The sequence below is a fragment of the Narcine bancroftii genome, chromosome 3 (genome assembly GCF_036971445.1).
Source record: "Narcine bancroftii isolate sNarBan1 chromosome 3, sNarBan1.hap1, whole genome shotgun sequence".
Taxonomy (NCBI): Eukaryota; Metazoa; Chordata; class Chondrichthyes; order Torpediniformes; family Narcinidae; genus Narcine; species Narcine bancroftii.
The window spans coordinates 232,906,354-232,933,731 of NC_091471.1; the positions used below are offsets into that span (position 1 = coordinate 232,906,354).

The 27,378-nt window shown below is 47.9% G+C and overlaps 2 long non-coding RNA genes and 1 pseudogene across 2 annotated transcripts; 2 read left to right on the top strand and 1 right to left on the bottom strand.

Annotated features, from left to right (window-relative positions):
- Positions 1 to 3,132: 3,132 nt before the first annotated feature.
- On the top strand, positions 3,133 to 24,609 carry LOC138758283 (zinc finger protein 91-like; annotated as a pseudogene).
- LOC138758288 (uncharacterized) lies at positions 8,094 to 11,049 on the top strand. The gene is made up of 2 exons (XR_011354236.1): positions 8,094 to 8,889; positions 10,646 to 11,049. It is a non-coding gene; the product is annotated as an uncharacterized lncRNA (long non-coding RNA).
- Positions 23,800 to 27,378, bottom strand: LOC138758290 (uncharacterized). Its single transcript, XR_011354238.1, has 2 exons — positions 26,329 to 27,378; positions 23,800 to 25,848 (listed from the first exon to the last, which is right to left on the bottom strand). It is a non-coding gene; the product is annotated as an uncharacterized lncRNA (long non-coding RNA).

Here is a 27,378-nt window from a genome sequence, read left to right on the forward strand (position 1 = left end):
CCTCTCCTTTATAATGTCTAGATTCCTGCTCTCCGGGAAATGAATCAAAGGGTTCTGCCCTTTCTTCCCGGAGGGTCTCATGCTGCTCTGAATTAAAGTCGCCTCTCTCTCTTGTCAATAGAGGTGGTAATCGAGTACTTTGTGAAGGGTCATCATACCACCCCTACTTTCTTCTCCTTTCTTTAGCTGTGGGGGAGGAGGGGAAGGTGCAGCAGAGTAGAGCATAGGAGGGGAGGGGGGGTGAAAGATAGGAGCCGGCATAGGAGGAGCATAAGGTGGAGGAAGGGAATGTAACACATCCCATCCTTGTGTTTCAGGGACAAAAGGTTCCTCATCCTTCTTGTCCTTACATTCCTTTTCATTCAAAACCAGTTGATCAACCAATCCACTGAGCCAGTGGGCTGTATATTCTCTGCTCTCAATATTATCTCTTTGATTTTGATAAAGCCAGATGTTCAATGCTTGACACATCCAGTCATCCTCGGATCCGAGCTTTGGCCAATATACTGAACTAGCTTTAATCGGACTTTTAACCCATTCCAAACTGGAATACCTGACCATGGTCTGTTTGTCCTTCCCACGGGTTCTCCCCGCACCCCAATCAGATAGCATTAATCCTAACGGACTTTGCTTAGTTATCTGATTGTCCCGTCCTTCCTTAGGACTATTTCCCTTGCTACTCACACCTCCCATACTAACAGGTAAGTAAAATTCCTCTTACCGGGATCCAGTAGCTATTCCTAGCGCGCTTCTTTAACGTCCTCCCATCGTTTGTTCTCAATGCCTCCTCTCGGATATCACTCGTTTCGTCCACTGACAAGTCACCCGCTGTCTGTGAGTCCAGCTGAATCAGCCGGGGTGCACCTACCCTCATCGTCGGGCACTCTGTCAGTGGAGGGAGTGGGATCCCGGAGGAGCCCCCATTTGTTAGAAACAGAAGTACCTTCACAGAATTTGCTCGAGACAAAAATTGAGAACAAAGAACTTTTATTATACTATTACAACAATGCAAAGTTGGGTGCTTCCCCTTACCCTGGGAATACACACAGATACTGAGGCTGACCCAACTTTTATACATTTCATTTCAGTACAGAGATACCTCCCCCCTAACATTCTTCTGCCTCCTGGATTGGTTTAGCATTAGGTAATTCTGCCCACGTGGATTCTAACTTCTTACCAGTTTATGTGCCTTCCTGCAAACTTGTTAGCCAGAAAATATCATTACTTTGTTCTTTACTCATTAATCAATCCCCAAGACTTGCTAAAGCTATCTACTTGCTATCCTGTTTTGAAGATCTTTATTTTATTATACTTTTATAACCCTTCCTAACCCTTCCTCACATTCCAGCATCCCTTACAGTTAATATTCAGTTGAAACAAAATAATCAAATGGGATTTTGCATTAATGGTAAAAACACTGCCTCAGATTGCTGACTGTTAAAGGAAACTAATTTCAGTTAGACCCAACCCTGCTCGAACCAGACGTTAATGTCATTCTAATTCCAATCAGCTTTCGGTTCGTAACTACGGAGTTCCGCGATTTCCAATTGTTCCCCAAAAGGATTCAGCGAGGAATAAATCCACTGAGGAAACAGAGTATTCCTTCACACTACCAAAATGTAGACGGGGAACAAATTACGTGTGGAATGTAGAGGATATGGATTAACTCCACCAAGGGAGAGGAGAGTCTTCCCTCGGACCCCTGACCTGTTGGTGGGGGATACATAGTGTCGAAGGCAGAATACATGCATTAACTGGGGGAGGAGAGAATGTTCCCTCGCACTCCTGACCAAAAGGCAGGGGGATAGATAAGATATCGGATGCTGAGAATCAGAACTAAATCCACTCAGGGAAGACTCATGACCTGTAGATGGGGAAGTGTAAGGTGTTGTATGCATATTATGGGGACTATCTCCAACCCGTAAAGAGAGAAGTGTTCTTCCCCAGGCAAGTGGGCGGAGAAGGTGATGGGGGAGGTATGAGTTCCCCAAGCTCTGGGTCCGCATCGGGTGATGGAACCCTTTCCCTCACTCTCCCGCAGGGATGGCGGGAAAAGTTGCAAGCTCGTTCCAATGGGAGATGACCCAGGAGGGATTCAGCTCACTGGTCACCTCAGTGAGTTGGGGAATGGGCGAGGTGGGAAGGGGAGAAGGAAAGGTCAGCAAGGTGGGATGGATCAGTAGGGAGGGAGAGAGAAAACGGTAGTGGAGGGAGGGAGGGAATGGTGAAGAGGGTGGGAGGGTACATAAAGGAGGAGGCAGTCATTATCAACCATTTTTTCTTTTCATCATTTCCACCGCCCAACCTTCCTCCCCGATGTATACCCCCACTTCGCGCTACGGCGGTATAGGGAATAGGAGGGGATTAAAAGGGAGGAAGGGGTTTAGGGGACCGAAGGGGGTGAAAGAGTGCAGGGGTCTAGAGGGGGTTACAGAGACAGGAAGGAGTGTAGAGGACTGGAGGGGGTTACAGAGACAGGGAGGGGTGTAGGGGACCAGAGGGTGTGACAGAGACAGGGAGCGGTGTAGGGGACCGGAGGGAGTTACAGAGATGGAGGCGTGTAGTAGACCGGTGGGGTTCACAAGAGACGGGCAGGGGTGTACGGGTCCGGAAGGAGTTACAGAAACAGGGAGGGGTATAGGGGACTGGAGGGGTTTACAGAGACAGGGGACCGAAGGGGATGAAAGGGACAGGGAAGAGTGCAGGGGTCTGGAGGATGTTGGAGGGTGGGTATTAGGGAAGTGCAGTGTTCAGGTGTCGGGGTATATTTGGGGGATTTGAGTTTGTTGGGAGGGGACAGGGTGGGTGTTTTTTTGTGCATTTGGGCGGTAATTTGTTGCGGGTCATTTTAATTTTTAGCTGTGGTTGTCCAGACGCCCCCCGGTCCATGTCCCCTTGAATGCAAACTCCTGCCTTTGCATCAAGACCAATGCAAATGCGTTGACACCCTCCCGCCAACATCGGCACCGCCCCCCTCAACGAAACTCGGGTTCTGTTTCCGCAACAATCGGGAAAAGAGATGCTCGAGTATGTGGCCGCTTTAAATGTAGGCAAGTGGATCCTGCTCCCGCCTCCTCCTTGCTCCTATTGGTTGTTGCTGCGCGCTGTCCATCCGGTTGCGGGTCAAAGAGGCCGGAAGTGCGCTCTGTTTCCGCGTCTCTGCCCCGCAGCATCTCTCTCTCTCTCCTTCTGCTCATTTCTTTGAAGTCACTGGACGCCAGGGACGCGACTGGAGGAAAGCGCTTGTCGGGAACGAAGGCGATTCAGCGCCGGGAGCAAAGCGTAGCACCGAGTCCCGGAACCGAGGGCTCCCGTGTTTCCGGGGCTTGCAACGCCTGGTTAGAGGCGGCTTCCCCACGGGTCCGGGCCCCAGTCCTAGCATCGGTTTTGGTTTAAACCGCTGCCCAGCTGTCGGGGAGCATCCAACGGTCTGAGCACGTACCCCGGGCTTGGTTGCTGCATTTATTTATCACCTAGTCACTCCCTCGACACCACAGCGATGAACTTGTTTCCGTGCTCCGAGTGTGGGAAGAACTTTAAAAGGTCGAGCGAGTTAATGACCCACCAGCGGGTCCACAGCGGGGAGAGACCCTTCACCTGCCCCGAGTGCGGAAAGGGGTTCGCCCAGTCCTCCAACCTGCGGACCCACCGACGGGTCCACACTGGGGAGAGACCTTACACCTGCTCCGAGTGTGGAAAGGGGTTCGCACAGTCCTCCAAACTGCTGGGCCACCAGCGGGTCCACACCGGGGAGAGGCCATTCACCTGCTCTGAATGTGGAAAGGGGTTTGCCCACTCCTCCGACTTGCTGAGACACCAGCGGATCCACACTAGGGAGAGGCCCTTTACCTGCGCTGAGTGTGGCAAAGGCTTCACTCATTCCACCCACCTGCGGACTCACCAGTGGGTCCACACTGGGGAGAGACCTTACACCTGCTCCGAGTGCGGGAAGGGGTTCACCCAGTCCTCTGAACTGCTGGCCCACCAGCGGGTCCACACTGGGGAGAGGCCATACACCTGCCCCGAGTGTGGAAAGGGGTTCACCCAGCCCTCCAAGGTGCTGAGACACCACCGGGTCCACACTGGAGAGAGGCCGTTCACCTGCTCCGAGTGCGGAAAGGGCTTCATCCAGTCATGCCAACTGCTGACCCACCAGCGGGTCCACACCAAGGAGAGGCTGTTCACTTGCTCCGAATGTGGAAAGGGCTTCATCCAGTCCTGCCACCTGCTGACCCACCAGCGGATCCACACCGGGGAGAGGCCATTCACCTGCTCTGAGTGTGGAAAAAGTTTCACCGAGACCTCCAAACTACTAATCCACCAGAGGGTTCACACCGGGGAGAGGCCGTTTACCTGCTCCAAGTGCGGAAAGGGCTTCAAGCACACTTCCCAACTACTGACCCACCAGCGTGTCCACACCGGGGAAAAGCCATTTATCTGCCCTGAGTGCAAGAAGGGCTTCACCAGGACGTACAACCTTGAGGTACACCGGCGGGTCCACACCGGCGAGAGGCCCTTCACCTGCTCTGAGTGCGGAAAGGGCTTCATCCAGTCCTGCCATCTGCTGACCCATCAGCGGGTCCACACTGGGGAGAGGCCGTTTGTCTGTCCCGAGTGCAAGAAGGGCTTCACCAGGTCGTCCAACCTTGAGATACACCAGCGGATTCATACCGGCGGGTTCACACCGGTGAGAGGCCCTTCACCTGCTCTGAGTGCGGAACAGGCTTCATCCAGTCCTTCCATCTGCTGACCCACCAGCGGGTCCACACTGGTCAGAGGCTGTTTGTCTGTCCCGAGTGCAAGAAGGGCTTCACCAGGACGTACAACCTTGAGATACACCGGCGGGTCCACACTGGTGAGAGGCCCTTCACCTGCTCTAAGTGCGGAAAAGTCTTCATCCAGTCCTTCCATCTGCTGACCCACCAGCGGGTCCACACCGGGGAGAGGCTGTTTGTCTGTCCCGAGTGCAAGAAGGGCTTCACCAGGACGTACAACCTTGAGATACACCGGCGGGTCCACACTGGTGAGAGGCACTTCACCTGCTCTGAGTGCGGAAAGGGCTTCATCCAGTCCTTCCATCTGCTGACCCACCAGCGGGTCCACACCGGGGAGAGGCTGTTTGTCTGTCCCGAGTGCAAGAAGGGCTTCACCAAGTCGTCCAACCTTGAGATACACCAGCGGATTCATACCGGCGGGTTCACACCGGTGAGAGGCCCTTCACCTGCTCTGAGTGCGGAAAGGGCTTCATCCAGTCCTTCCATTTGCTGACCCACCAGCGGGTCCACACCGGGGAGAGTCTGTTTGTCTGTCCCGAGTGCAAGAAAGGCTTCACCAGGTCGTCCAACCTTGAGATACATTGGTGAATTCATACCAGCGGATTCACACCGGCAAGAGACCCTTCACCTGCCCCGAGTGCAATAAGGGGTTCGCACAGTTTAACAATCTGCTGACCCACCAGCATGTTCACGCTGAGGAGAAGTCATCTGCTCTGTATGCGGGAAGTTGTTCACCCAGTTGAACAGCCTGGTGAAACGCCAGTGGGTTCACACAGAAAGTTTGCAGAGTGTGAAAAATTTAAACATCACTCACTCAACCAGGAGGGACTGGAGATGTGGTTATTGAGGCAAAAAATCAAATCAGGTCTTGATATTGTTGTCAATTTGCAATTTGTTTTCAGGTTCAATTTTATTGTCACGTGTTCGGTACCAGACAGCAGCAATAAAAATGAGCCCAGGCAGTGTTATATATAAAATAATATTTTTAATTATTTAATAATAATAAAAACTCATTTATCTAAACCTATCTTTTTTGAATATTTTAATTTTGTTGTGAAACAAGTTTCAAGAATTATCCATTACAAATACATAAAATTAAGTAAGAAAAATAATTAATGATACAGGTTATCCATATTTCCAAACAGCCCCATCCCTCCTTCGTCTTTCCCCCCCCCAACAAAACCCCATGATAGAGGATGGAAAATAGAAGAAAGAAAGAGAAAGTGAATAAAGAAATAGAAATAAAGAAAAGAAAGAGGAACTGTTGGGTACTGGAATCCATTTCAGAAAACCTAACTCATTTTCTTGCGTGGATCTCAAATATTGGAAAGAACAAGGACACAAAACTCAAAAGCAGAATATTCAACCCTGCGTTGTGCAAATAGGCTGCCATTCCTGCAAAAACATAGTATACTCCCTCCTTCAGTAATTTTCTCCAGGGGAAACACCCCATGCCTTTCCACATTCCATTGGGCTAAATCCAGAAGGGAATCAGACTTCCAGGTCACTGCAACACAGTTACCGGCCACTGTCAATGCAATTTTAAGAAATTCTAACTGATACTTAGACAGCATCATTTTAGGTCTCATCCACAATATTTCTTAGGAGAAACAATTCTGGACTTTGTGGCAATTGTTTTCCAATAATCTGCAACTTTTGCAGGGTAGCTGAGGCAAGAGGTTGTATTGCACCAATATAATTGTATTAGTCATGCAATCCTGACATCAGTTGGACCAGTTCTTATCACCAGTACTAATATTCAGGACTGATTCCCATCTTTGATTTGAGGTGGCATAGGAGTCCCTGACTGAAGTAGAAAATACACTACAAATGTCAACTTCCCTGTGTTCCCCTTTCGAATTAGAATCTCCAATTCACTGCACTCTGGTAAAAATCATGGTCCGTCCCAAATCATCTCTGGAAAAAAAAACTCTGAATTGAAAGTAGCAGAAGATTGTATTATTTTTTAACTGTTCAAATTACATTAATTGCCCTTGTATATAACAATACCTGATCCCTTTATGACCATGTTTGTAGAATTTTATTATCCATTGTGAAAGGAATTTATCCATTTTGAATCAAGGGTGTTTTGGATTTATTTTTCCTTTTAATCCAATTACAATTTCAATTTACACCAAATATTCAAAATATGCTTTATTAATGATGCTTCCTTTCCACCAGAAATAGATTTAATATTCCATTTATATACAAAATCTTCTGCTACTCTCTCTCCGACTTTGTACAGTACAATTTCCACCCTTGAAGGCTTGTCTCTTCCATCAAAGAGGGGAGTGACAAATTTCATCTGGGCCGCACAATATGGGTGCTTATCCATTTATCCGAAAACTGAACATTTTTTACTGCGTACAGAATATTTTCAGGTTTTTAGTGGAGTTTGAGCCAGTTTGAGCTTGAAGTTTTACTGTACGTTTGACTTAAAAATATGGACATTGTCCTCCAGTCGAATTTCAGCAACCCTGCTGAAAGGAAATTTGACAGAGGGAGCGACTCAAGGAGAGAGCGGCTCAGGCGGGGAGAGAGCAGGCCCTTTCAGGTGGCCTTAACAACCCCTTGTAAAGCCTCATAATTACCCCTTGCGGCTAGAGACTCACCTAAGTGCAGCAGAAGCGCCTCCGAGGCGCCGACACCAACCCTCCTCTGGGATGGATAATCAGCGGAGCTCCACCGATGCACCTGAATGTTCAGCTCTTGTAAGCGACTCACTACATGATAGACCCCGACCCAATGGGGAGGGGATGTTGGCGAAGGCCGTTGGGGCAGGGATGGACGTCGGGGGAAGGCTGATATAGGCTGTCACTGCCCGGCTGGCCACTCCTGCACCGGGGCAGCTCTGTGGCTCAAAACGCGGCATTGCAATGGTGGCCTTCCCTACCCATAATCCCCCACACAGCTGGAACTGTTGTGGGAAACACAGCGGTTCCACCTGTGTGGGGGACTATGGGTAGGGAAGTTGGCTATTGCTATGCTGAATATTTTTGATGGGTGTTCCTGCCTCTAAGGTGTGTCTGGATATGAAAGATGAGGCCCGGGGATCACCTGAAAGGGTCTTCCATCAGATCCAGAGGCACATGGGAAAATTTCAAGTGGACCAGTTAACACTGCAGCAGTCTTTTAGGGCTGCCACCTGAAAGATGCGTTTGCAGTTTTAAATTCGCTCCTGTCACTGGCATCGAGGCTGAGGGTCCACCTGAAACATCCTAGAGGCAGCGTGGCTCAGGCAGGAGAGGGGGCGACAGCGTGGCTCAAGCAGGAGAGGGAGCGACAGCTCAGGCAGGCAAGGGAGCGGCAGCACGGCTCGGGCAGCAGGCGAGGGGGAGAGTGGTCTATCTTTAGGTCCTTTCAGGTGCACCAAACAAACTTGTGTAAAGGTGAAGGTTATTCCTCCTTGTGCTAAGTACCTTCCTTTATGGGCCGAGAGTGCCTCGGAGGCGCCGATGCCAACCCTCCGAAGGGAGGGATAATTGGTGGGGCGTCGCACTCCGCTGACACACCTGAATGTACAGCTGTGCTCAGTGGCTGTTTAGGGGCAGGCTAATGACTCCATTAGCCCATGAGAAAGAAAAGGGTTAACAGCTAGTGATAGTATAGTTGGGTTTTGCAACATTCTAGTAAGATGGCCACGGCAATTCAAAAGGACCAATTAGCATGATGACAAACTGTAGGAATTTACTCTGAACCAATCAAATGAGCAGGTCTGATAAGAGGCTGTCAATCATCTGTAGCAATGGAATTTGTACTTAGTGGGAATTGCATTGGGTAAGAATGTATTGTGTGAACTTTTGATTGGGCCAAATGTAACTCCGCCCATGTATGAGCAGGACAAAGGAAAGAGCTGTGAAACACGAGATCAGTCTCTGCCATCTTTCACAGGGAAATCATCTTTGTGAGGCTCTGTGCAGATAACTCACAATTCTGCAGAATAAAGGAAATCTGACCAAGACGAAAGTTTAGGTAATGTCATTTTGTAGATTCCACCAAAAGAACAAAAATCCATATTTGGTGGAAGTGGGGTTACAAAGGCTAGACAGATCCTTGCCAGATGTAACGAAGTGGAGTCAGTTTGTACGCACCTGGGATTTGGCCAGCAGAGCAGGTACATCTTTTATCTTCTCCGTTTTCCCTGCTCTGAATGAACCATCTCTGTGTGATTCTGTGGCCAGGGACTGAGAGACCGGACGGAATTTAATGGTGGACAGTGTAAGGTCAGATTTAAGAGTTCAGGGAACTCAGCGGTCTGGGACTGTTGTTGAAAAGGAGCTCCAGGAGCTTGGATAAGGTCGAGGACCTTATGGGTAATGGTATGGATACAGTGAGTGAACGGGGTTCATCGATGCAGACAATGAGAAATACCCAGAAGATGATAAAATTATATGTAAAGTTTTGAGGGCTTTCAATCAGAGATTAGGTAAAATTGGGATAATTAATTAATAAAAGAGGCACCACAATTGATTTGGAAGCGTATATTAAATGAGAAAGCTAAGTATGTATTAGGGAAATGGCATCTATTGCCACAAGAAAGAAAGAGAGAGATAAACTTGCAAGTTGGCAAACTGATGCCGTAAAATTGGGGATCCCATTGACTGAATGGGAGACATTAAAACCTGTGGAAGTTCCTCCAGAAAGAATGTGCACACAGAAAAGAACAGGAGGCTTGGAGAATTGATGATGAAAACTGCACAGAGGGGTGAGTAGTAATAAGGGTGTGATTTATCTTGTATGTAGACTAATGATGTAATCTTTTAGTTCAATTAGTTTTCTTGAGTGTATAAAAGTTGATGCATCCATTTGTTGAATAGGGACCTCTGGAGCCTGCTTTCAAGACTTAAAGCAGTAAGGGTTCTCTCAGGTTAATTTGATGTCTAATAGACTTAACTGGACCAGTTCTGTGTGCTGTGTTCTTTGCATCAGGAAGTGGCAGTTTCAATACATTTGGCAAACCAGCCAGGAGTCCAAGATTGATGAATGCTTACTGGATGGTATCAGTGACCAGCTGAACTGGCATCTAAAGATTAAAGAATGGGCCCACGTGACACTTTCCTGGTTTTTCTCCAAAGGTGTTAGATCAATTGATCCCTCCCTCCCTAAAGCATAATTCTGACGGACTCCAGGTGAACTACGTGTGTTGCAGATGATAAGGGCTTGAGGATTTGCTTAGTGAAAAGATAAAAGTACTGCCAACATAACATGCCCTGCCTTAGACTGGTTGTTAAGAGGGGAAATTCCCACACAAAGGTCAGGACCCTGAAGTGGGCGCAGAGGAACAAAAGGACAACATGGGACAAGTGTATGATAAATCAGGAGTTAATACCCCTAGGGGTAAAATGTTGGAAATGAGTGATGAGTGGATACCGGGACAGCCAATGTATTATTTCTATCTGAAGTATGGTAAAAATTTAAATTGGACAGTGAATTGCACAACTCAGGAAAAGGTAGGAATTGAGCAGGAGGCCAGAAAAGGGCTGGCCAGGTAAATTTTTGGTTGAGTTAAAAAGGTAATGCTATATCAGAAAAGGGACCGGTACCATTCGTGTTCCAATTACATGGAGCAGGAAGGGATTTTATAATGGTAGTAATACAGCCGTGGCAAGGCAACTAATGTGGAGAAAAGTATAAGAGCTGGAGAGATAATGGGAGCCACAGGGGAGGAAACATTAGGGAACTCAATTACATGTCTGGAATATTGCTTGGTCATCAAAGTCAAGCTCATCATGATTGGCAGCTCCCGCCCTGTCTGTGCAGTATATTTATTTAAGACTGAAATTAAACTTCTCTCCACGTAAGATGTGTGTGGAGGAAAAGTTTATGGTTTGAAGTTTCACAATTTGCTTTTATTATTTTGTCTCTTACAGCATTATAGCTGACACACAAGTTTGCTGTCTGCTCTGAACAAATGGCTAATTGCTGTTCTAAACCACCCTGACTCCGCTGTTGATCCGCTGTGAAGCTGGAAGATGTATGAGCTCAGCGGTGTTATCTCTAACAGAGAGGACTGAATTCTTCTCACAAGTTTCTTTTAGTTCTCTTTCTGTTTTGATAAGCTTTAACAACCTTCAAATTGATAGATTTCTGACACAATTTGTAAAGAGCTTTGGTTTTTTTCCAGTTGCAAATGTTCCTGTTAACACATGTATTCTGATTATAAATGTACAAGTTTCTTCTAGCTAGAGAGAGAGAGACTTGGATCTTCGCTTTTAGAAGATACTGGTCTCTCCCTGGTACCAGGCTTTTAAAATAAAGGTTTCCTAAGCAGTAATTCCTCTGTGCTTAAGTTTCTTTTTCCACAACAATGTGTAATAAAAAGTAAATTGAAATAAGGAAGAGATCAGCACCAACCACAGAATGGGAAATGGATTGAGAATTTCAGATTAAAGAGATGATCATTACCATTAGGATGGTTACACAGTCCCTCAGGCACCAAATGGTTAACAAGCAGAAGGTGTAGAAAGAAAATCCTGGAGACCCAATGTCAGGCAGCGCCACCTTATTCTCGCAGAGTGATGAGAAGGAGGAATCACAAGATTCCTTGTGGGTAAGGCCACCCCATATGTCCCCCAACAGCCACAGTGTCCAGACCTGTGTTTCACTAGTTACGATGAAGAAGGGGTTAAAGAGCTTAAACTGAAAATTATCTGCAGTAATTTGAAACCTGCCTTCCAGAGACCTTTAACCATGCAGCAATTTCACAAGTTGTTGGACTTTAAAAAGTAACAATGAAGAAATGGTGTTCCACTTCTGAAGTGTTTCCTGGTTCTAATTTGTATAGGAGTAAAAACGAATCACACAGAAGAAAAAAAATTTTTAAAAACTGCCTTGTGAAAAATAGAGAAATGAAGTAATGAAGACGGCTGCCTTCTTTCATCCAGTTTTCTCAGGAATTTGAATTGTTTGCCCTTGTCAGAGCCAACATGATAAGGAAAGCATTACTTATGCCCATACCAGGACTTTTTACCCCTTGGGAATGCTTACGCAGATGCCACTGCAAAAGCTGCTGTTCTAAACGGTCCTTTCACTGTTTATTCAGAAAGTGATGAACTGCTTGAATAGGTCTTGCCTGATATGGAGATGAAGCAAACGTTCAGGAGGGCACTCCTACCATTTCATTAAACTAGGTAAACAGCAGGGGTGTTGCAGAATCAAATTATGAACCACCTCTGCTGGACAATTTCTGTACCAAATGCAATTCCTTTTACTTGAACTACTTAATTTGATATATATGCAACAATGTAGATTGGCTAAAGATGAGTGACACAGGAGGGACACATCACTAATCTAAGGAATAGGACATTCCAAAGGAAGGAATTATTATCTGCCAACAGCATAATCCTGTTAAAGAAACTGAATGCCTACCATTTGAGTGTACGTGGATTGATTTTATAGAATTAAATACGTAACTATGTATTGTCTTGTTATTAGTGATTTGCTTGGGTCCTTAAAGAACAAATTGACTAAGTTTTCACAGCAGAAAATCGGTTGAATTGGATGAAGGAATTGGGGATTACAGTGGTTCCACTACTCCCATTAACCCCAACCAGTAGGAATAGTGGGATGTGTAAATAAAAAAACTACATTGCCCAAATCGACAGAGGAAACAGGACTAAATTGGCTAAAAAGTGCTACCCCTAGCATTGTTTTAAATGCAGATGACACTGCAGGCTAAGTCAGGGCTATCTGCTGACGGTCCACGGACAGCAAATACGGACATCTTGGGGAGCAAAGCCCACACCGCCAGTAGGGATGGATTTATTATCATTAAGTGAGGACATAAGCAAATATTTGAGAATTCTAACTAAAACTTTTTTGAGAGATGCATTAACAGGTAAAATAAGCACACCTAAAGGAGCCTGATCCCACAGATCAAAGTGGTTAACATCCTAATGTCAAACCTGAGAATTACGTTCTGGTAAAGAAATGGATCAGAGAAATTGGGCACTCGCTGGAAAGGACAATTCCAGGTCCCGGTAATAACAGTGACTACAGTAAAGCCTGAAGGACAGCCTCGCTAGATACTCCAGACTTAAGGAAAAAGGCCCAGCTAAGTCATTAAGACTTTTATATTAAACTGCAAGAAAAGGAGAATGAGGAAACAAATGGTAAAACTAAATAAAAATGGGAACAAGATTTAAATATAAAGATAAAGAAGGAAACATGGGAGAAGTTATGCTCTGGAACGATGAGAAATACAATAAATACGAGGTTACGTATGATACAATATAACTGGATACACAGGCTATACATTACACCTCAAAAATTAAATAAATGGGACCCAACAGTATCTGACAGATGTTTTCGTTGTAAAAAAGAAATGGGAACAACAATTCATGCAATCTGGACATGTGAGAAAGTAGAAAAATTTTGGGAAGATCTAAACCAGATATTAAATAAAATAACAGAAAACAATATATAAAAAAAAACCAGAGATCTTCCTCCTAAGTAACATAAAAAATAAAAAATTTGGACTTGATTTGGATGGTGCACAAAAAAGATTTGTTAAGATAGCTCTAGCCGTAGCAAAAAAATGTATTATGTCAACCTGGAAATTGGAAGATAATTTGAGAATACAACAATGGTATGTAGAAATGAATAAATGTATTTCATTAGAAAAAATAACATATAATTTAAGAAATAATATTGAAATATTTGAACAAATATGGGAGCCATACATGAAACACAATAGAGAAAACCTACCCGGGACATCTACCACCTAAATTAACGAAAGGAGAAGGAAATGAAAAGAATTGACTCAGTGGAATTTTTTGTTTATTTTTATTGAATTACAAGATTGTTTGACTGGTTTAATGTGTCTTAGATTTTGTACTTTAAATGAATGGGTGGGGGGAGGTAAGGAGGGTGGGATGGGAAGAGGCGGGGGAGAAAATGACACTCTATATATTTGAAAAGGAAAATGTATGTATCTTGGTCAGTGTGGTTTATGGTGTGAAAAATAAAAAAATTCAAAAAAAAAATTCAGTTAGATAAATTTTTCCATGATGGAGGAATTAGGGGATATGGGGAGAAGGCAGGTAGGTGGAGTTAGGTCATAAATTAGATCAGCCATGATCGTATTGAATGGCAGAGCAGGCTCCATGGGCCATTTTTGGCCTACTCCTGTTCCTACTTCCTATGTTCCTATGTTCCTCGAAGGCTGATCCCACAGATCAAAGTGGTGAACATTCTAATGTCAAACCTAAGAATTACGTTCTGGTAAAGAATTGGATCGGAAGAAATTGGGAACTCGCTGGAAGGACAATTCCAGGTCCCGGTTATAACAGTGACTACAGTAAAGCTTGATACTCACTAGATACTCCAGATTTAAGGAAAAAGGCCCAGCTAAGACATTAAGACTTTTATTATAAAAGAGAGACACCCACACACAACATGAGAACTTTATTGTTATGCCTCTTGTAGCCCTGACATTTGAACTGAAGACCGGAATCGAGACTGAAAATATGAATTTTTGGTGACAGCATAATATCCTTTAAAATGTGTCTTACATATGTTGATAAGATGAATGCTTATAGCACCAATCAGAAATTAGGGCTATTGGCTAATGAATCAGTGAAGTGGTTCCAAGCAGCTAAAGGAAGGTGTATAGAAAGCAAGCCACGCTTATTTGATCAGATAGACAGTATGACTAGAGGAGGTTGCCAGGGTACTCGCTTTACAAAGCAATCACTTCTGAATTAACACAGCCAGCATATTTCTTTAGTAAGTTACCCCAAGTGTTTTGATAGTCTGAGATGGGGATGTGGGATGGTAAAATTGAAAGATGATTTGCCTTGTATAGAAGAACACTGCTGGTGACACGATTATGAGATTAAGGAAGGATATTTCTCATGCATTTGTTTACGGAAGGATGCTTGAATTTAATGAGAAACTCAGGTAGTTTGTGGAGATGCTGCTGGGAAAAAAACAATGGGAAAAATAAAGTAAGGGTAGGAAAAATCACCCTCAAATTTACTTAGAAAGAGAGAGAGAGAGAGAGAGAGAGAGAGAGAGCCAAGACATTGGTATAACAAATGTACTGAGACCCCACCGCATGTTATCATTTAAAGATAGCCTATGTGTTACAGGAAACAGCCTCCCTGCCTTCTTTACCATTGGGACGTTGGACCTCTTGTCGTACCATGCCCAGAAAATGTGAATCAGAAGATGGATCATCAGTCTATTATAATAAAAGTCAAAGGGCCATAACAATCCTGTTGCCCAAGGATCTGCCATTGGATGGCGAGTCCTCAGCTCCATATCCCTTTGAAGATCAGCTGGGGTGGTGGCTGCCAAGAATCACAATCATCTCATCTGTGGCTTAACAGCATTGGGCAATGAGACAGTGGCAGGGTTGGAGGCTGTTAATTGAGAATTGGTAGAATCGAGGCTATTCTCACAACAAATCAGATATGCAGTGGATCATCAGTTTGCTACCCAGGGTGGGGTATACTCAATTAGAGGGGATACGTGAATTATAAAGGTTGCAGATGAATCTTTAGAGATGATGCAAGATATCCATAATTAGTTCAACAGTTTTAGACAGGGACCGAGTGGCAGAATGGATGGCTTGCTTGGTTAACCTGAATATTTGGAGGGCAATGAGGGGTGTCATATATCTTAAATGCAATTGTGATGTTAGCTCATTAAAAATTATGAACCAAGAGACAAAAGTAAGAAAAGGAATGTAGTTTTAAAGTAAATTAAAAACAAAATGGAAGCCAGATGTCGATTGAGAAGAGGCTCCAAGAATGATACAGGCTGGTATCAACAGATGGTTTTGGAATGCTGGCAGTACAGATAAGAAATACATGACAAATTCTCTGTTTAGATTCCCTGGGAGATCTGGTTTGATTCAAAAGGTGGGATGATAAGGGAGAAGAAGAAAAGACAAAAGAAGTGTACTGAAAGGATATTAATTAGTTTATATGTTGCAGGATTTGTTCTTTAACAGGATGGAAAGCCTTACTACCAATAATTGGAATTGCGAAGAATGCAGAATGGATTAATTATATTTATTATAACCAACAGAGATTTATCAATTATTCCAATGATATATTGAGTGCCCTGGGAGAACAGGTCGATGCGACCAGCAAAATGACATGACAGAATCTACAGACTTTGGACTGGTTAATGGCTACAGGAGGTGTCTGCATTATGTTTGGCAAGCAATGATGTACCTTTATTCCAAATAACACAGCTCCAGATGGTTCCTTTACTCGGGCTATGAATAAAATAAGAAACTTTGGCAAGAATTAAAGGAGAATGCTGGTTATGGCCACCGTTTCTTTAACTGGTTACATGCGAACTTCTGACTTTGGGGTCATGGGCGACTAAGATTGTGATTATTGTAGTAGTCGTATTAGTAATTCTCCTCTTGTCCAGATGCTGCTTGTTGCCATTGAATAAGACAATTTTTTTGAATTGGGTAAACTCATCCACCGCTATGATGCAGCAAAGAATGGAATCCGTGAGGGTTGAGACTGAGCAGTGGGTGGAGAAGGAGATACAGGCTCAGATAGAATTGGAGCTTTGGGAAGCTGAGTGCTGGAGACTGGGGAATATAGATGAGGATGGGAAATAGACAGTGAGGAAGTTGCCGATGGTGGGTTAGGGATGAGTGTGCAATATCACCTTTGTTGGGATATGCCGCTTATAAACCACCATGGCTACTTAGGAAGTTGTGAGGAAATCACAAAATGGAGGAATGAGAAAGGAAAAGGTTAAAAGCTAATGATAGTGTAGTTAGGCTTTGCAGCATTCTAGTAAGGCGGGCATGGCCATTCAAAAGGACCAATTAGCATGATGACCAACTGTAGGTATTTACTCTGAACCAATCAAATGAGCAGGTCTGATAAGAGGCTGTCAATCATCTGTAGCAATGGAATTTGTACAGTGGGAATTGCATTGGATAAAAATGTATTGTGTGAACTTTTGATTGGGGCAAATGTAACTCCGCCCATATGTGTGCAAGATAAAGGAAAGAGCTGTGAAACACGAGGTCAGTCTCTGCCATCTTTCACAGGGAAATCATCTTTGTGAGGCTCTGTGCAGATAACTCACAATTCAGCAGAATCTGACCAAGACGTAAGTTTCAGTAACGTCATTTTGTACTGTCCAAAAGAACCAGAATCCACACGCACAACCCAATTCCCCTGCAGCCCTCCACCCCACTCAGGAGGGGAGGTCTGTGTTGGATCATCGAGGCAAGGGCTGTTCCCAGGACGTCGGGGCGGTGTGGGCTGTAACAGCCAGACTGGCCGATCTGGCAGCTGCATATCAATGGCGGTCTTCCCTACCCATAATCCCCTATGCAACTGGAACAGTTCTGGGAAACAGCGGTTCCACCTACATGGGGGATTATGGATAGGGAAGACAGCCATTGCTACGCCATGTTTTTATGACAGGTGGTGTTGGGGCACCAGTCTCCCTGCCTCCATCAGATCTGGAGGGAGCTTGGTGGGTGCTTGGAGGTGCCTCTGGATATGAATGGGACTCTGGAGCAGATGCCTGAAAGGAGAGTTTGTAGTTTTTAATCCACTCATGTCGCCAACCTCAAGGCAGAAGGTTCACCTGAACTGGCCTTTTATTTCACTTCACTCACCACTGCACCCCCCCCCCCCCACCTCACAGTAATTACTTAAACGTACTGCTGTTTTAGTATCACTCCAAATTCCAAAAAGTGTCGGGTTCCAAGGATTTTCGATAAGAGATTATGCACCTATAGTAAAGTGTAAAATTTGGCTGTTGTACAACCATCCTCACTCTCTATGTGATATTTCCTTGCCTATGTATTCAAATTGTGATAACAGTCCATGAATGGGGCCATCGCTTTTTAAATTCAACCTTGATCTCTACAATGTCCTACCTAATTTTCTCCAAACTCAAGCAAGACCATATGTCCCCCTGCATACAAGTTGGTGCTGAGCTATCTTTCCATTTAATCAAAATTGCTCATCTGGCTAACAATGAAGTAAAAGCTACTATTCAAGGAAATATTTTCCTCTAAAGAAAAGCCAAACAAAGCAATAAAAGGATACGGTTCCAATTTAATCCTAAGAATCTCTGATAAAGTTTGGAAAAATTGTTCCCAAATTCTTTGTTTTTGACATTTCCAAAAAATGGGAGCATCCTGGTATCTCCCCTCCTGTCCTTGTTTCTACTCCAGACCAACCCCATGTCTGATTTCTCCATGTTAAAGGGGAATGAAAGTACATCTTTGTGTCCATGGCTGATCTGGCCCGTGGACTCATCTCCACCGACAACCCTTAATTCCCCAATTCATTAAAAACTACCCATAACTGCCTTAAATACTTTCCACAAGGCAACTTCCACTGCTTAATTGGGCAGAGAATTCCACAGATTCACCCTTCTGTGAAAAGCGAATTTCAGCTTCCACCCAGATGGTGAGACACAAACGTGCTGGAGAAATCCACCACCTCGTCAAGCATCGAAGAAAATAAAGCGGAACCAACGTTTTGGACCTCAGATGGTCCTTCACTTTCTACAGATGCACTCGACCCTGACATCTGCTGATTTTCTTGTTTAACTCCAGATGGTGTCAAAGTCGACCTCTAATTTTTAGTAATCTCTCCCCCATCTCTCTCTTTCCCCATCCTTCTGACTTCCTTCCTCCAATCTCTCACCCATTCCTTTCCCTGATCAGACAGCTTCTTTTTCAGCCCTCTGACCCCTCCCCATCACCTCTCAGCTCCCTCTTCCAACTGTAACCATTTTCTCATGTGTCCTCCTCCTCCCATCCCAATCTTAGTTGCACATTTGCCTGATTTTTGGCAGGATTATTAAGGGGCTCAGGCCAAGAATATAAACTGCCTATCACTTTCCATGGACACTACGTGACCTGCTGAGATCCTCCAGCCCTTCTATACATTGTCCTCATTATCCCTGTCTTAAATCTACTCCTCATATCTTGAGGCTCTGTCCCTGGTTCTGGTGTCAGCTGCCAGTGGAAACGGCCTCTCTGCTTCCATCTTACCTGTTCCTTTGGTGGAAATGTTGGATCCCACACCAGACCACCAAGGTCATCTGGTGGAATGGCTCATCACCAGGGCTCACAAACAAGCACCAAGGCTTGGCCTGGCTGGTGGTGACAGGATCCCTCCCAGTTAGATCCTTCTTGTACAACCAGAACATCATCCTCCACTCACATTGTCCTCGGGACGGATGCAGATTTGCAAAGCGTGTGTGGAAAAGGATGTAAGGGGCCAAGTCACAGTTATTCTCAGTACGTGCTGAGGGACTCACTGAGGCTTGGTGCAGCCAAAGCAAGGGCGTTGTGGGGTAGGACCACAGTCTATACTCCTCCCATTTCCGGGCACTGAGGGCCAGCGACTGAGCGGAAGCCCCTCAACAAGCAGAGAGGGGAGGAACAACGAGGTGCCTGGAGAGAAAAATGTACAATGATGAGAACATATCGATATGATTGACACTATGACTGTAAAAAGTTTGAAAGTTTTATTGCATTGTGATTAATTTATTGGGAATAAAGAATATTTTTGAGAAAAAAAATTCAGTTCATATTTTCTCCAAGAGATCCTTCCTCATCCTTCAAAACTCCAATGATTACAGACCTCAGCTTCTCAATCTAACCACCCCACCCCACTACCCCCGCCCCACCCCACTACCCCCGCCACACCCCACTCACCCCTCCTTGCTGGAATCAACCTGGATCACCTTCTTGGCACCATCTCCAAAGCCAATGAGAGCGACTTCACATTGTCACTACTCTCTGAGGGAAGAATTCTCTCGTGAATTGCCCACCACATTGGTTGGTGTCATGGTAAGCGCAAGGATGTTGCAGCACCCGGGATCTGGACTGGGGTTCAAATCCTGCGCTCTTTGTATGTTCTCCCTGTGTCTGTCTGGGTTTTTTCCCACCCTTCAAATCGTACTGGGGATTGTAGGTCCATTGGGTATGAGTAGACAGCATGTGCGAGCCTTTAGATTCCTGCAACTTTTCCCTGATGGTACCAGAGTGAAGAGGGCCTGGCCTGGGTGGTGGTGGTGGTGGGGGGGGTGGAGGGTCTTTGAGGATAGAGGCCGCTTTTTGAAGACACCTCCTTACGTCCTCGATGGAGTGAAGTCTGGTGTCTGTGATGTCGTCGAGTTAACAACCCTCTGGAGTTTGCCCTTGCCCTGGGAGTTGGGACCTCTGTACTAGGCAGTGATGCAACCGGCCAGAATGGTTCTCCACTGTCCACTTGTAGAGGTTTACGAGCATTTTCGGTGACGACCGAATCACCACAAGGTACAGCCGCTGGCGAGCGCTTTTCGCGATTGCAGGGACGTGGAGGCTGCAGGGCAGATCCTCGGAGATGGTGACCCCCAGAAATTGGAAGGTCTTGACCCTCTCCACCACTGAGCCCCCGATGAGGACGGGGTCGCGTCCCCCCGACTCTCTCCTGAAGCCTCCATCATCTCCTTGGTTTCGCTGACGCTGAGCGAGCGCAAGGTTGGGAACAGACCCCGCGATCACCGGCCCGACTGTGGGGAAGAACGAAGGGAGGCCCGGCCTTGCCCGCGGCGCTTTCCGCCCACCCCCTCATCACCCAAGGCCACAAGGAGACGCCGGCAGCGCATCCCTTAGCCCCCCTCCCATCCACCTCGTTCCGCCACCCCCGGGATCACCTCCGTGAACCGGGATGCCGGGGGCAGGACTAACCTCCATCCCTTAACCCTGGAGGCCGCTTCATCCTTGTCCGCGAGAGGGACCCGTTGCTGTGGAAACGAAGCTGGATTACGCAAATAAGTCTCTGTGAGGTCATCACGTGTCGTCATCAGCTGTCCTGCACACACTCGTCATCAGTGACACCTGACTCAGCGAATGCGCGTTGACATCACGACGTCAGAAGACAGACGCTGAGCGCCGTGGCCCCAGCAACGAACCGGTTCGCGGAGTGAGTCCGCGACCTGGTGTCCAGAAACCAGGGTTGGAGGTGAGATACGAGGCGGCCCGGGGCATGAAGGTCTGGAGGGGGTTACAGAGACAGGGAGGGGTGTCGGGGACCGGAGGGAGTTAATGAGTCAGGGAGAGATGTCGTGATAACAGAGACGAGGGTTGTGGGGGGCCGTAGGGGCTTTACAGAGACGGAGTGGGCTTAGGAGAACGGAGGGGTTACAGAGTCGGGGACGTATGTAGGGGACTGGAGGGGGTTATAAAGACAAGGAGGGGTGTAGGGGACCGGTGAGGATTACTGAGACATTGAGGGGTGTAAGGGATCGGACGGGGGACTGCAGGGTATTACACAGACAGGAAGGGGTGTATGGGACTGGAGGGGGTTAGAGACAAGGAAGGGTGTCGGGGAACGGAGGGGGTTTACAGAGTCAAGGAGAGGTGTAGGGCACCGGAGGGGATTACAGAGGCGGGGGTTGTCGGGGACCGGAGGGGATTACAGAGGCGGGGGTTGTCGGGGACCGGAGGGGATTACAGAGGCGGGGGTTGTCGGGGACCGGAGGGGTGGGGGTGTAGGGGAACGGAGCGGTTTACAGAGACGGGAACGTATGTAGGGGACCGGAGTGGGTTTTAGAGACAGGAAAGGGTGTAGGGGACCGGAGGGGTTTACAGTGGCGGGGAGGGGTGTACGGAACTGAAAAGTTTCACAGAGACATGGAGGGGGGGGGGTGGTTGGAGGGGACCGAAGGTGTTACAGAGACGCGGAGGGGCTGAGGGGTCTGGAGTGTTTTACAGAGACGGAGAGTGATGTACGGGACCGGAGGGGGTGTCAGAGACCTGGAGTGGTGTTGGGGTCCAGTTGACGTTACAGAGACGGCGTGGTTTGTAGGGGACAGGAGGGAGGTTACAGGGACAGAGAGGATTGTAGGGGAGCGGAGGGTGTTACAGAGACAGGGAGGGGTATAGGGGACCGGAGAGGGTTTTCAGAGAGACAGGGAGGGGTGCAGAGGACAAGAGGGGGTTACAGGGATAGGGAGGGAGGGTGGGCATTAGGGAAGTGCTGTGTTCAGGTGTCAGGGTATATTTGGGGGATTGGAGTTTGCTGAGTGGGGACACGGAGGGGGGTGAGTGTTTTTTGTGAATTTGGGCGGTAATTTGTTGCGTGTCATTTCAATTTTTAGCTGTGGTAGTTCCAGATGCCCCTCTGCTCAGTCTCCCCTTGAATGCAAACCGCACCCTTTGAACCGAAACCAATGAATATTCGGAAACAATCCCCCTCCACAGTGAGACGCCGCACCCCCCTCGCACCGAAACTCCGTTTCATAATCCGCATCGTTTCCGCCCCGTTCAGGAAAGAGAAGAAATGCCCGTGGACGCGGCCCCTTTAAATGCAGCCATGAGCTCCTGCTCCGGCATCTACTCGCTCCTATTGGCTGGTCCCATCCGGGAGACCTGCCACTATTGGCCGTCACTCGCTGTCCATCCGGTTGCGGGGCAAAGAAGCCGGAAGTGCGCTCCGCTTCCGCGTCCCTGCCCCGCAGCATCTCTCTCTCTCTCTCTCTCTTTCTGCCCGTTTCTTTGAACTCGCTGGACGCCAGAGACGGGGCTGGAGGAAGGCGCTTGTTGCGAGCGAAGGCGATTCAGCGCCGGGAGCAGAGCGCAGCACCACGTCCCGGAACTGAGGGCTCCCGTGGTTCCGGAGCTTCCAACGCATGGCTAGAGGCCGCTTCTCCCCGGTCCGGGACCGGGGCCCAGTCCCAGCTTCGGTGTTGGTTTGACCCGATGCCCAGCTCTCGGGGAGCCTCCAACGGGCTGAGCACGTATCCCGGCCCGGGACTGCATTGATTTATCGCCTGGTCACACCCTCGTCCCCACAGCGATGAACCCGTTTCCGTGCTCCGACTGCGGGAAGAACTTTAAAAGGTTGAGTGCTTTAACGAGACACCAGCGGGTCCACACCGGGGAGAGACCCTTCACCTGCCTTGACTGCGGAAAGGGATTCACCCAGTCCTCCAACCTGTGGACTCATCGACGGGTCCACACTGGGGAGAGACCTTACACCTGTTCCGAGTGTGGAAAGGGGTTTGCACAGTCCTCCAAACTGCGAGCCCACCAGCGGACCCACACCGGGGAGAGGCCGTTCACTTGCTCTGAATGTGGAATTGGGTTTGCCCACTCCTCTGACTTGCTGAGACATCAGCGGGTCCACACGGGGGAGAGGCCATACACCTGCCCCGAGTGCGGAAAAGTGTTCACCCAGTCCTCCCACCTACGGACTCACTGGAGGGTCCACACTGGGGAGAGACCTTATCCCTGCTCCGAGTGTGGAAAGGTGTTTGCACAGTCCTTTGAACTGGTGGCCCACCAGCGGATCCACACTGGGGAGAGGCCGTTCACCTGCTCTGACTGCGGAAATGGGTTCACCCGGTCCTCCGACTTGCTGAGACATCAGCGGGTCCACACCGGGGAGAGGCCGTTCACATGCCCAGAGTGCGGCAAGGTGTTCACCCAGTCCTCCCACCTGCGGACTCACCGGCGTGTTCACACCGGGGAAAGACCTTACACCTGCTCCAAGTGCGGAAAAGGGTTCGCACAGTCCTCCAAATTGCTGGTTCACCAGCGGATTCACACCGGGGAGAGGCCATTCATCTGCTCTGACTGTGGAAAGGGTTTCACCCAGACCTCCAAACTACTAACCCACCAGAGGGTCCACACCGAGGAGAGGCCGTTTACCTGCTCCAAGTGCGGAAAGGGCTTCAAGCACACTTCCCAACTACTGACCCACCAGCGAGTCCACACCGGGGAAAAGCCATTTATCTGCCCCGAGTGCAAGAAGGGCTTCACCAGGTCGTACAACCTTGAGATACACCGGCGGGTCCACACCGGCGAGAGGCCCTTCACCTGACCCACCAGCATGTTCACACTGGGGAGAAGCCATTCATGTGTTCTGTATGCGGGAAGGGGTCATCCAGTCAAACAGCCTGGTGAAACACCAGCGGGTTCACACAAGATTTGCAGTGTGGAATATTTAAACATCACTCACTCAAACACCAGGAGGGAATGGAAATGTGGTTTTTGAAGGCAACAAATCAAATTAGATCTTGGTAGTGTTGTCAATTTGTAGTTTATTTAGATGCTCACTTTTATCGTCACGTGTTCGAGGATCATTCAAGAGTCTGATAACACGGGAAGGAAACTGTCCTTGAATATGGCGGGGTGTGTGATCTCACACTGCAGAATCTTCTTCTCCATGGGGAGGAGGGTAAAGGGAGTGTGTCTGGGGAGGGGAGAGTCTTTTAGTATGTTGGTTGCTTTGCCAAGGTGGCAGGAAGTGGAGGTGGAACGGACGCTCGCCGCCAATGTTAGTGACTCCATTATATATTTTTAAACATGAACAATATAGCTCAGTTGAAGGCTCTCTGGCCCATGAAACCAGTGCCACCCAATTACCCTACCGATCACGGGGAGGTGTACCGACCCCTTACAGGCATGGCTGGATTCGAACCTGGGTCGTTGGTTCTGTAACAGTGTTTCACTAACCATGCCACCCAATGACAGGAACTGAATTTCATGTCCTGGATCTGTCGCTAATAAAGCAGCTGTGTCTGGAAACCGAGTCTCATCCCCTTGTATCTCTGTAATACACTGAATGTAGATACAAAGACAAGGCCACTCAGTCCAGCTGGGGCCACACTGGGAGCATCCTGCTACCTCCCCTCTTGTCCGTGTTTCTGCTCACCCTGCTGGAGTACTCTTCAGTTCCTTTCTCCTCTCTGTGTTCACTGGGCTTCCACTTCTAGACAGCTGCACTGTTCACCTGCAGGGAAGGACCTGGAACAGGAGTCGGCCGTCCGCCGAAGAAATGGGTAGTGACTAACACTTGTAATAACTGTTTATATTTAAATTTCAATGACTTTTTATCCATGTTTCTGAACAGTTGCCTCTACAAAACAAAATGACCTTGAGGCCTGACATTAGCAGCGCAGACAACAGTTGCCCACTCCTCTGACTTGCTGAGACATCAGCGGGTCCATATTCAACCAATGAAACTTGGATTTATTTTGGCTGAAGGCTGGCCACATTTTAAAAATTTAAACCGACTCCCCCACCTCACTCACTCGATCAATCCCTTCCCCCAGCTTGCTCCATGCCTTCCTCTCGCTCACTCGTTCCCTTCCTCCACCTCTCTCCCCCACTCGCAATCTCCCTACCCCTCCCTCCTCTATGAGGTTGGTGTGGGAATTGGTGATGGAGTCGGCTTTGGTTGGGACCGCGACCTGCGTCGATAGAGGGAGGTGTCGGGGTCTACGGGATGTTTGCAGTCGGGGTCCCCGGCAGCTCCAGCACCTGATCGGCGGGGTCGGGGATTGGCAACGGAGGTGTTAGAAGCTCAGGCCTGTGGCCTGCAGCAGCCGGGATGCATACACGTGGGGGGGGGGGGGGGGGGGCGTTAGGACCTCCACCTTTAGGTGGCCGGGCCCGAGGGGGATTCTCGCGTCAGAGGCGTTGGGAGATTCTGTCTGTGAGCGGCTGGGGAGGGGTGGAAACCCGCTTCTGGAATGTGGGTGATGGTGGGCATATGAGGTCTGGGAGGTCGGAGAAATTTGTATTTGCAATTTGGTTAATATTCAGTTGAAACAAAATAATCAAATGGGATTTTGCATTAATGGTAAAAACACTGCCTCATATTGCTGACTGTTAAAGGAAACTAATTTAAATTAGACCCAACCCTGCTCGAACCTGACGTTAATGTCATTCTAATTCCGGGCGGCTTCCTTTCTTTTTTAAAGATTTTGTACTGAGTTTAACACATCAGCTCAAACACTGGGGGCGGGGTTGAAGGTTAATGGGGTGTAAATTGGGCGCCACAGACTCGTGGGCCGACACGGCCTGTTACCGTGCTGGATGTCTCAGTTTAATGAAATCATCCAGGGGCCTCGCCGGCCGGCCGGCGTGAGCCATATTGTCTCCATCCATCACCGCATCTGACCCTCCGAACCGTGGCCCCCACTGTCCTCCTTCGCTGAAGGCTCTATCTTTGAGCTGAGATCACGTCACCCGGGGGCGGGGACCGTCCTGAAGTGGCTTCCCGCTCCATTCTTCAGCTGCAGGGTCCGTACTGGACGGGTCAGCCTGGCCGCTGATCCGCAGATTCACCTGTCCAGCAGTTTTAGATTGACAACCATTAATTTGTTAAAAGCAACGTCCACTGTCTGCAATCCACGGCCTCACCTGACCCTGATTGGGAGGCTAAACAGGGATGACACTTTGCCCAAGGGTGACCCCTAGGCTATCGGACGGAAGGAGCGCCTTTCACTGACCCCGAAAATAACATCAATGTTTCCGAATAATGCAGAACGAACACATCAATCTCCCACAATCTTATACATCCCGGCCTTTCACCCGTCACCCTCTGTTTGAACAGGCGACCTCAATGCCAGGGACATTTTGAGCCGACGTTCTTATTTCTCTGTTCTAAATCCCTGTAGCTATTGCCCAAATGTTTGTAAAATGCTGCGATTGTCCCGGCCTCCACAACTCCCTCTGGTCGTTCATTCTCCAGATGCACCGTCCACTGTGTGCGGATGTTCCCCTGCCCCACCACCTCAGCTCTCCGTTAAATCGTTCCCTTCTCACCCTCAATCCACGGGCTCCTGTGTGATCGTTCACTGTCCTGGGGAAACAGCTGTGACTGTTCACTTTATCCACGGCACTGATGGTTTTATAAATCTCGATGAGCTGCACCCCACTCTGTTCTTGGGAGCGTCATCTTGAATCATCTCAGCGCAGTGCCATGCCCAATTTGTAAAGGATGGAGAACGGACGGTAGTGCCGTGAGCTGTGGTCAGGCATCTGCTGTGGGAGGTTGGGGGGCGGGGGGGAAGGGGGGTCCTCTTTACCGTTACGGTGCCAACTCTGACGGGCCTGTGTGGACTTGGGAACTGTGTGGCGGTTCTTCTTTTCAAGCCACTGGACTTTTTAAAATCTAAGTCTCTGAAATGTGATCGCCTGCACTGGGCCTGTTGGCTCGTTTTAAACTTTGACAGTATTGTTAGCACTGAGTTTTCTACTCAGAATGTAGGTGTTGTGTCATTTTAATCTTTTTGTTGGGTCTGGGGTAGAAATGGTGACTTGTGTTGTCCGATGTGTAATCGCGGTTCTGTGGGCAGTATTGTGGTTTCTGGAGGACGCAAATTTATTTTTAACTGCGTTCTGGTTCGAAATGGAGTTAAGGGTTTCTACTACTGAAGGAGAAAGAGGGGTGGGCAGGGAGAGAATACAGGGGTGTGTGTGTGTGAGAGAGAGAGATGGGATGAGAGAAAAGTGGTGAGAGAGAGAAAAAGTGCAGAGAGGGAGAAAGGTGGATAAAACGGGGTGAGAGAGGGGAGAAAGGAGAGGGAAAGGTGCAGAGAGAGCGGACGTCAAGGTGATGAGTGAGGGCGAGGAGTCACGTGATGGAGTAGTGGCCGGTCGGGGAACTCCAGCCCTCCAGAAAAGTTTAAAAAAAGATAGAGAAAAAACAAAGGGACAAACATAAAAACCAAAACAAAGTGAAAGTAAAAGTGTGGAGAAAATGGCAGCGAAGAAAGAAAAATCAAAAACAACGGGAAGAAAAGAAGAAGGAAAGACGTCGGAAGAAGAAGGTGTAGGCCTTACCAGTACGAGGAGCCCCGCCGTGGAGAGAGA